Below are 10,066 nucleotides of genomic sequence, written 5' to 3'. Positions count from 1 at the left end.
GCACTGACAGCTGATTGCCAAGTTTATTATTGCCCTCTTTTTTGAACTCATGAGCTGCCAGTTAAAATTCACAACATTTTCGCATTTCGAGCACATAATTGCAATCGGGCAACGATTTATCAAATGTTGACCTTTCGCAACAAACTTTACCGAATTACGCCAAAAAAATAAGAAGAAACACTATAAAAAAAAAAAAACACCATTAGTTTTCCATGACACGGTGAACAACACTCTAATGCAAGTTTCGAAAGTTACAGAACATGCATTTTAAGTGGCAATAATTCGGAGTTCGGACCAAAGTTTGCAGTTTTCAACATAAACATCACGTAAAAAGTGGAAAAGGTGTGAAGCTGAAAGGAAATTATTAAACCCATTACATTACAGAAACAAATTTGTTTCATGCTCACGAATCTTAGCCCGAAACTTTCTTGAATTGCATACTTAGGTATACTTATATTGTGTTTTCCATTAACACACAAGTACTTGTATATTGAATGACCAATACCTTGAAATGATTCGACTTCGTGAAAAACGTTCTATTGAGTCAGGAAGTGATTTTTTTTTCTTTTTTTTAAATTAAACCCTCAAGTATTTTTGAGTTCGGTCCGGTTTACTTTGGTCTGCAATTAATCAATTAATTAATCAATCCGAGAGTATTAAAGCTTTAATTGATTAATTTGTAAAGTCTGTTTAAAGCGAAGAGAACTGGAACGCAATAGCCAGGTTTGCCGAAAGCATCCTAAGAAACAAGAAAATAGACCTTGATGCTGGTGTAATGAGAGTCACTCGAGAATCCAATGCCTAAGGGAACGACACTGAGACTGAGAGAACGAGGACTGAGGCAAGAGACACGGAGAACACAAAAAATTGGGTAGCCTGCGTTTCCGAAGTGGAGACAGGTCCAAGATGAGGGGGGGTTTTAGTGGGTGGTAGTCCCACATACCTCTCTGCGACGGCAGATCGAAAGATGCATAAAGCATTTCCCCTCCTCAACCCAAAAAAAAAAAAAAAAAAGGTGTTTAAACGTTCTACAAAATGTTTGTTGAAGGGTAAGGTTTCATTTCCAGTCGATGTGTTCTTCATCGAAAAATAATGAAAAAAAAGAAATATTCCGGAAATATATCGGATTTCAAAAAGATTATAATTAAATTGATTCCAAAATATTAATACCAGAATATAAACTTTATTTAAGTAATCAACAGAGGAGAGAGAGATAGAGACATAATATTAATATTCTTGCTCTCAAAATACAATAACTTCAATGATTGTCTTCGTCTCTGTTTTGTATTTTTCGGCCTTCTTAGCTAGGACCGCCTATATTTGAAAAATCGAATCAAACTACAATAGTAGCTAATAAGCGCCCACGACTCGATGGAAATTTTCCTTGCCATTCGGTTAGCTATGCCCCGAATCACAGCCAAATATGGTTAATAGACAAGAATTTTAAAAATAAAATTCCAAATAAAAAGAAGAATCTATCAGAGAAACATAGAATGAAGCTAATTCTTCAAATTTTAAGAAAAAACACAAATAGAATCTCTAACCACGTTTAGAAAGGAAAGAGAGAGAGTTCGGCTGAGAGCAGATGGAAATGATTATATTTATTTTATTTAAGCTGATTTACATTACAATAAATTCTTGTGGCGTAAACCTCAAACCAACATTAACTAAAAAAAGCTTAATTTCAATTCTTGGGTGTTGGTTTAAAACAATTGCTATCCATTTCAGAACTGATCGTAATTTGGCTTTGGTTTCTTAAAAAGAATAAAATGAATATATACAAGTAGATTTAAATAGAGTTCAAGAAGCAAATTCGGATTCACAGCTTGGAGTCTATTAAATACCAATGGCCGTGCGAAATATAAATTGCTTCATTCTAAACCACATCAGTGTTTCCTTTTACCTTTCCCTTCCCCCCATCCAAGCAATTTGGGAAATGGGATGCAAAGCTAATCCAAGCATTGCATATTGCCTGCTCAACCATATATTTCCGGTCCCATTCTGCGCATATCACTATTATTACATGATATCGAGTGCGAAGGCGCCAAACTGTGGCTAAAATAGTTTACGAAAATTGCAGAAGAACAACATTTCTCGGTATTATTGAACTGCAATAAATTGGCTTTCAGATGGGAGTGTGTGTGTGTGTGTGTGTGTGTGTGTCTGCTGGTGGGGGTTTGGCGGAGGGAGGAAATGGAGAACAAAAACAAAGTAATGCGAAAATGTGCAAAAGTTTTAATTACCCATAAAGATGCTCGTACACGAAACTAATGTAACCGGAAACAAGGGGAAAGCAACAAAAACAACAAAACGTGTTGCTATTGTGGTTGCTTTGGTTCCTGCTTCTTGGCCACATGTAATCAAGAAAATCATTTGTAACGCATGAAATTGGTTTGCGTATGGCGAAGACAACAACAAAAATAAAACAGCAGCAGCAACAGCAACAACAAGAACAAAACAAATACTGTTGGCCATAAAAATCACAACGCATAAAATTGGCTAATACTAGTGCTTATTGTTGTTGTTGCTGCCACACTCTACAAATTTTCAAAATCAATGGCCAATAAGCAGTGGCAGGGAGGCTAGGCCACAATTTTTGTTCAGCCATTTTGCTGCCACAATTGCCGCCACTTGCCACTTGCTGCTTGCTACTTGCATCTCTCATCTTTACACTGTCATCGCCCTCATCCTGGGCTGTGGGCGTAAGTGTGGTCGTGGGCGTGGGCGTTGTCATTGTCGTTGCCCCCTTTTCCTGCTGCCCCATCAAGTGCTGTCCACTTCATGTACGCCCTCAAGATATCAGTCTGTCTGCTCCTTTCCGTTCCGTTCCGTTCTGCTCTGTTCTGTTGTGTTGTGTTGTGCGGCCGCTGAGCAGTTGAGAAGTTAAGAATTCAATTGACCACAAAATCAAGATTATTATATGAACATGAAGCTAAGCGCCACTGAAGTGTGGCAGCCGGCCAGCCAAGCCAATCCAAGTGGCTTGCATGAGCAGCAAATTTCTCATTTTTTTTCGCCTCAACTTCTTATCCCTTCAAAGCGGATGCTTTGCCAGCTAAGTATCTGCTTTCTGTTATTTTATATTTTTTTCTCATAAGTGCAGGACTTTTTTCTAGTACTTGTTACTTAAGATTTTCATGCAGCATTGCAGTTGTGGCACATGACAGTAAATAATCAAAACATACATTTAAGAAAATTGTAAGTTATAGAGTTTTCTACCGCATATACCTTGTCCTAAACTTATCGAACTATTTTGAAATTTATTTTATTTTTTATTAATTTTTGTATTAATTTAAACAAAAGAAAAGAATTTTTGTACTTACCCCTTAAACATAGTGGGTTATTTGTGTGGGCCGGGTAGACGAATATCTAAAAATAAATAAAATGTAATTAGTTTATTTTAATGCTCGTAGTGTTTAATTGAAATTTTACGGTACATTCTCAACTAAAAAAAAAAAAATCTATTAAGAATATAATGATAATAATTTTATAGAAAATTATAGTAATGTTTCAAGCTATGGAAATATAGAATTTATAGAATTTTCTATTGGAAAATACCTCAAACTATTTTAAAATTTATTTTATTTATTGTTTTTTTGTATAAATTTAAACAAAGGAGAAGATTTTTTGGACTTACCCTTTAAACAATTAACTCTTTGCAAACATTTTCCCACTTAAAGAGTTATCTTCACTATTGAAACAAATAACAGCTAACTCTTTTCTCAACCAAAACCTTCATTTGTGTATAATTTAAACTATAACTGAAATGTACCATCGGAAAGAAATAATAGTTTAATAATTTAATAAAAAACTCAACTAAAACTAATATTCTAAAAGAAATGCCAAACATAAAATATTTAGAAATCAATATGTGTTTGTTATTATTTCCAGAACTAGACAAATTAGGGTGGTTTAAAAACAGCAGTACCGCTATATCCAAATAATTGATGACATCAAATTAGTAAAATGTTTTATAAAAACAAAAGAATGATAAGTCGCTTTATGTAAAAAATATTGCTTGAATATAATTATTGCTTGAATATTGAAATTGTTTAACTTAACTTAAAAATGATTCATTTTTTAATAATGTTTTGTTAAACTTGTAGGAGATTATACTTCAATTTAATTAACTTTTAACACTACTCCTTAAATTGAAACTCCAATTTATGGAGATTGTAAGAGAAGTGTTGCTGTTCTTAAAGAGAATTCTTGAACCCTTGACAAATACCAGTACTTTTTTAATAAAAATACAAATAAATCCATACAAATTATACAAAACGAATTGTAATGATGTAGCGTAGAGTAACATAAAGTTAATCCAATCTAAATCTTCTCTTGGGAAGGGTGAAGGAGGATCGTGTGGTGGGTTTTTAGTCGCTAATTGTTTGGACTGGTGTGCCTTGTTCTTTGCAGTTCTACGATCTCCAGAGTTAAGTCATGGTGCAGCGTGGAACTGCGGGTATATCAGTCGTATCCAATAATAACCCGTGAGGCCAATTCCTAAATCTGCATAAGAGAGCTTTTTCAAAATACTATGACACATTTGTAAAATGTTGCCTTCCAATAAACACTTTGCAAATTTCCTTTTAACTATCGCTGCCAGTTTAGTGCTGGCGCCTAACGCGTTAACCGACTCATTAAATAACTGGGCAGCTAACTGGGCAGTAAACAGAAACAACAACAAGAAGTTGGAAGAGACATATGTATGCCTATAGCTCATGTCCAGCACACGCAGATGCCGGCTGCCAGTCCTGGCTGCCGCCTCCCCCTGCCTAGTCCTGACCAAGTCCGGTTAATTGAAAGCAAACAAAACGCCGGAAATGTTGGTCAAACACGCAAAAACGACAACAGCAGAAAAAAAAAACGTGGAAGGAAAGAAAGAAAAACAGAAGAAATACAACCCCTAAAAATTATTTATGTTTCATATATTGACCATTCATTTGGCTTTTAACGCCTAAACGTTATATTCTGGGTGCGTCCAGTCCCGTCCAGTCCAGTCCCGTCCAGTCCATTCCCAGCCAAGGCAGCGACTGTGTGACAATTTATTAAGTTGTGCTACAGTTTAACATTTATTAGGTTAGGTTGTTGGTGTTTGTGTTGTTGTTGTTTGTTGGTTTTTGGTGTCATCTTGCACGGAAATTAGTGAAATTGTATCGTGCTCTTCATCGTCCTCGCTGTGTGGTTGTAACTTAATTAACCGCTCGTCGACTTGGGCCGGGCTAAAAGCAAAGCAATTGACACGGTGACACTCGCGCGTGTTAAGCAACATGCAAGGAGTGCTGGAGAGAGAGGAATATCCTGCATGTTTACATAATTCACGATTTTTGCCTTTTCATGTTGAAACGGCATAATTTTCAGGCATTTAGTTGACGACGACGCCCACAACCCGCCATACACCGAACTACCAGACATTAAGCTGGACTTCTTGGTCTACAACCGGAAACATTTTGGTCAAATGTTTGGTCATTTGTAGCTCAACCACTTGACGGAAATGAGCAAGAAATGCGTCGTTCTGTTGGTTACCTGGCGCAAAAATGTCACGATTTATACCTGAGCGGGGGGGGATATACATAGGTGTTTTCTGTGTGTGTTCGTGTCAGTTGGTTACGAATTAGCACAACATTAAATTACACGATTTCGAGCTGTGATAATGCCGTTATGAATATATTTCCGACATGAATTATGATCTTGCCACATTGGCGGGCTGTGGCAAGCAAAGTCTATGCATATTTAATGCGGCTTAGTATATAAATTAGTGTGTCTTATTTGAGGTTAATTAGGTCAATGCTTTTAGATGGCTGGCAACATGATTTAAAGCGAATGAAGGGTGTAACCCGCACAGCTAAAAACTGTCATTATTCAGCATTACAAACTAATTTGGCTTTCCTTTTCTAAAAGCCTTTTCGACATAATCGTACACCTTGAAATATATAATATATGTAAAGTAAATAAAAGGAGTGCTTTTTATACTCTATACATGACTATATGAGGATTGCGGGAGGTACAAAATGTAACAGGCAGACCCCACAAAGTAAATATGTATAGTCTTGACCAACATGCCAAGACGAGCCGATCGAGCCCGAGTCTGTCCGTCCGTCTGTCCGTCTGTCTCTCAGAGACTATAAGCGCTAGAGACACCAAATTTCGCACACAGTTGCTCTATGCGGGTACGCTATACGAGTTTGTTTTATTTTTTTGATACACCCTCGCCCACCTCGCTCCTCCCTATGGGGGATTTTCGGAACGCTGTTCGTTTCATCATCTATATCTCAAGAACATTAAGAGTGGGAGACTCCACTTTTTAAGTCCAAGATGGCTTATATGAAAACGCAAAAAATGTGTATTCTTAATATTTTTCAATCAAATTTAACAAATGGACTCCAGTTAGTCATGCCAATCATGTATGTATGTACAGAGTTTTTCAGTTGTTTTCGAATTTATTCAATGCTTCAGTGCTTTTATTTCAAAACTGTTAAGCATTTTGGCTATTTTTAAATCTCTACTTCAGACTATAGTATCATAATGTTTTGCATAAACTTTGACCCCCAAGTCAACAATTAGACGATCCCTTAAGTATGGAGAGCCCACTCATTTGGCGAGTGAACTTTGTGAGTAGATTTTGTGCAAATGACAGACATTTGTTTTCTGTACGCCATCCAGCCCAGGCATTTGGTCAGTTAGTCTGATGGCGGCCCGGTGGTCGTTCATTTCATGGCATCTGCATCATCAATAACTCATGCCAGCCAATTTGTATACTTTGGACAGCATTTTTTCTCTCTCTCTTTCTCGCTCTTGACTTTTGCAGAGTTTAGTAGACGGCGGCAGAAGGCAACGCGAACATCGAAGCTATTCAAAACCAATTCATGGGCATGGCATGGCGGAGCTTTTGGGCCTCGGCAACATTTCAAAAACAGTTTCCAAGGCATAAATCAACAGTTCGATTTAGCTGGCAGGAATTTCTTCTCAGTTCCTTTTTTTCTGCCCTATTCTTAGCTTTTTCGCTCTGACCACGACGACGAAGCCAGCCGACCAGCCGACTACGACTACTCGACTTTTATCATTGGGCGAAATTGATTTTTTGTTGGTTTGGCCGAAATAACGATAAATTGAGGAAATGTCACAGTGGCCTAACCTACATGGGAAAAAAGCGGTACGACTGGCGAAATAAAAACGGCACAGTTGAGTTATAGTTGCATGTGATGTGTGGGTTTTGCGAGTCTGTGTGTGTGTGTGTGTGTGTGTTTGGCATAACTTCAGGTGGTGTGTATGCCTCTTAACTTGGCCAACAGTCGCACATACTGGTAAGACTACCAGTCTTGGCATATCGTCGCCTAATTTGTGCTCAATTGAGATTTATTGCCGCCAACTTCTGGCGCTGCCTAAAATGTAACGCTAATAGATTTTCTCAGCTTGTTCGTACTTTGTTCATAATTTGGCAGTCTGCATCAAACACAATTTGTGTTCGCGACTTTCATTGATTTTTCACACAAATTTAACCCTTGTATTCGTCAGTCATTCGGATATTATGATTAATGACTTGCTAATGGCTTTGAAATTTCAAATCGCATATCAATGTCACCGCACATCGCCCAGCGCCCATCACCCTGTGGAGCTCATTGCGCATTAAGATTAAATTAAGAAAGTAATCTCAAATAAAATTGAATGAACTTAAGAAGTTTCACAAATACAAAACCGCACTAAAATCAATATATAAGGACTGTGCCGAAAATTCTGATTTCAAGGGTTCTATTCTATTCGTCTAGGAGCAGAAGTTGTACAAATCTCAAGAAAATTAAAGACAACAAGCAGAATTGAATTGAAAACCAAGTTACTAAAAAACAGTTGGCAGAACAATAATTCCAAAACTACATGTCTTATTGACGAAGATATAGCCTATCAAATAAATTCAAAAACATTACCATCCACAAAACATAACGATCAATTGGGGCCAATAATTGAAATTGAAACTTTTGGCAAAAAGGCATCCAGCGATCTTAAATCAATTTTTCCTAAATTTACTATAAATAAAGGAATTTATTTTAGAGAGTATTTAAATAAAAATCCTTTTTTCATTTGTCTTCCATATTTTGACTCGATTGAGGAACTTTTTCCAAACTAAAAGAAAGGGCCAGTAATATATAAAATATTTTTTTAAAAACAACCATCTTGGGGGGATTAATAACAGAACTTTTGCTAAACCAAAGTAATTGTTGTATATAATAATCCATGAGAAATTAATATTAATACAATTATTCTGAAAATGGAAAATAATTGATATAAATATTTTAAAACTGATGAAGTTACTGGCTTATAAATCTTCTTATTTCTGTTTCAATCATTCTGCTAAAAAATTTATGCTAAAATTCCTTTCTCTGATAAGTTGTTTTATGAACATCTTATTGTATTCAACACATTTTTTTTTGTAAGTCTATTAATGCATCTTAATTGTAAATCGGCCGAGACACCTTTAATATCTTAAGTAGTTTTACAATTTGATTAGATTTCTTTTATTATAATCTAAGTATTGATTTATCGATGACGACAAAATATGTTTGTGGACAACATAAAATAAATAAATATTCCGCACAGTCCTTACATAAATTCTTTTTCCATCTTCACCGAACCCCACGCAATAAATTCGAACATATTGGCGAACAAAAACAAACATAACGACAATTTCACGCTACAAATGTTGCGATTAAAAATTTTGCAATCAACCACAGAGCACGGGGTAGGTTTTTTCTTGGTATTTTTTTTGACAAACTCTAAATACACACTACAGAAAAGGGAAAGCTACGCTTCAACTTCATATGTGCAACAACAACAACAACAAAAAGAATACAAAATAAAAATAAGTAAAAAGGAAACATAGTAGTAAGAAAAGCAGCAACTTTATTTGATATTTGCTCAAGCACGACAATGAATAATAACTACATGGAATGCATGTGGCAGGAAGGCAAAGCACGCAAAATATTTGAGCACAACCCTTGGGTGGGGGGTTGGAGAGGGGGGGTTGAGGGTCGAGCACTCTGGCCCGGTGGTGCCAGTTTAAATGATGTCTTTCGCTTCACAGCATGATGTTGCGGGTTTTTATAGCCCGTGCCCGAATGTTGAAGGGGTTTACTAAGATCTCTGAATCGAGTATAGTATGTGCCTGGCAGAAGGAAGGGTGCAGACTCCATCTTGTAGGTACAGTGAAAACTCTCTTAATGGACGCATCTTTTTTGGGAACACCAACCATCTAGTTTATTTATTTATTTATTTAGTAAATCAAAAAATAGTGCTGTCGATACATATACAAAAACTCTGATTTATATTGTAACATAATAAATAATAATAATATAATATCATAAAATAAAATAAAGATATTTAATAAGACGTTATAATTTCAACTTAAAAGATAAGAAAGCCTAAGAAAAAACTATACAATAACGTCTGTCCCTGCCTCCGACCCGTTGGGGGACACTCTCTTCGGCGGACACTTTTTCTAAAACATTCGATCGGTCTATAAAGTATATGAATATCCCCTTAAGCGGACACTCCCTTTGGGCGGACAAAAATGGGCCGACCATGAGTGTCCGGCCAATAGAGTTTTTACTGTATTGTATGAAGAGCATGGCGAGACGAATCGATATAGAAATGTCCGCCAACACAAAAAACAAGGGATTTAAAAATGTGTGTATATATAGATGTATATACATATGTGATATAGACTTGTCTTATCTATAGGTAGAACCAGTTTATTGCAGGCGATTTATAAGTTAATTATCTTTTAAAGCTGTCATAAGCACGATCGGTAGACGAATTCACTTATTGCCTCATTGAGTCTAGTAATTACAAGTATATAAGTGTTGAGTTCGTAGTGCTCTTATTTTTAAGTTCCAGAACAAGGAAGTGTAGTCATAGGGTGCAGCTAATTGTGACTTAATCCAATTACACCTAATTCTGTTTTTACACGATAGATTGGTTGCAGAAAAAGTCGGTAAAAAAGACATTGATCATATGTTATTTTAAATCGTGCTAAGTGGAATAACGCCGTGTAACCATAATAAGATTTTTAATTTTC

The sequence above is a fragment of the Scaptodrosophila lebanonensis genome, unplaced genomic scaffold (assembly GCF_003285725.1).
Source record: "Scaptodrosophila lebanonensis strain 11010-0011.00,11010-0021.00 unplaced genomic scaffold, SlebRS2 tig00000053-arrow-pilon, whole genome shotgun sequence".
Lineage (NCBI taxonomy): Eukaryota > Metazoa > Arthropoda > Insecta > Diptera > Drosophilidae > Scaptodrosophila > Scaptodrosophila lebanonensis.
The sequence above is the reverse complement of the archived record's forward strand: the minus strand, read 5'-3'. Positions refer to the sequence as shown.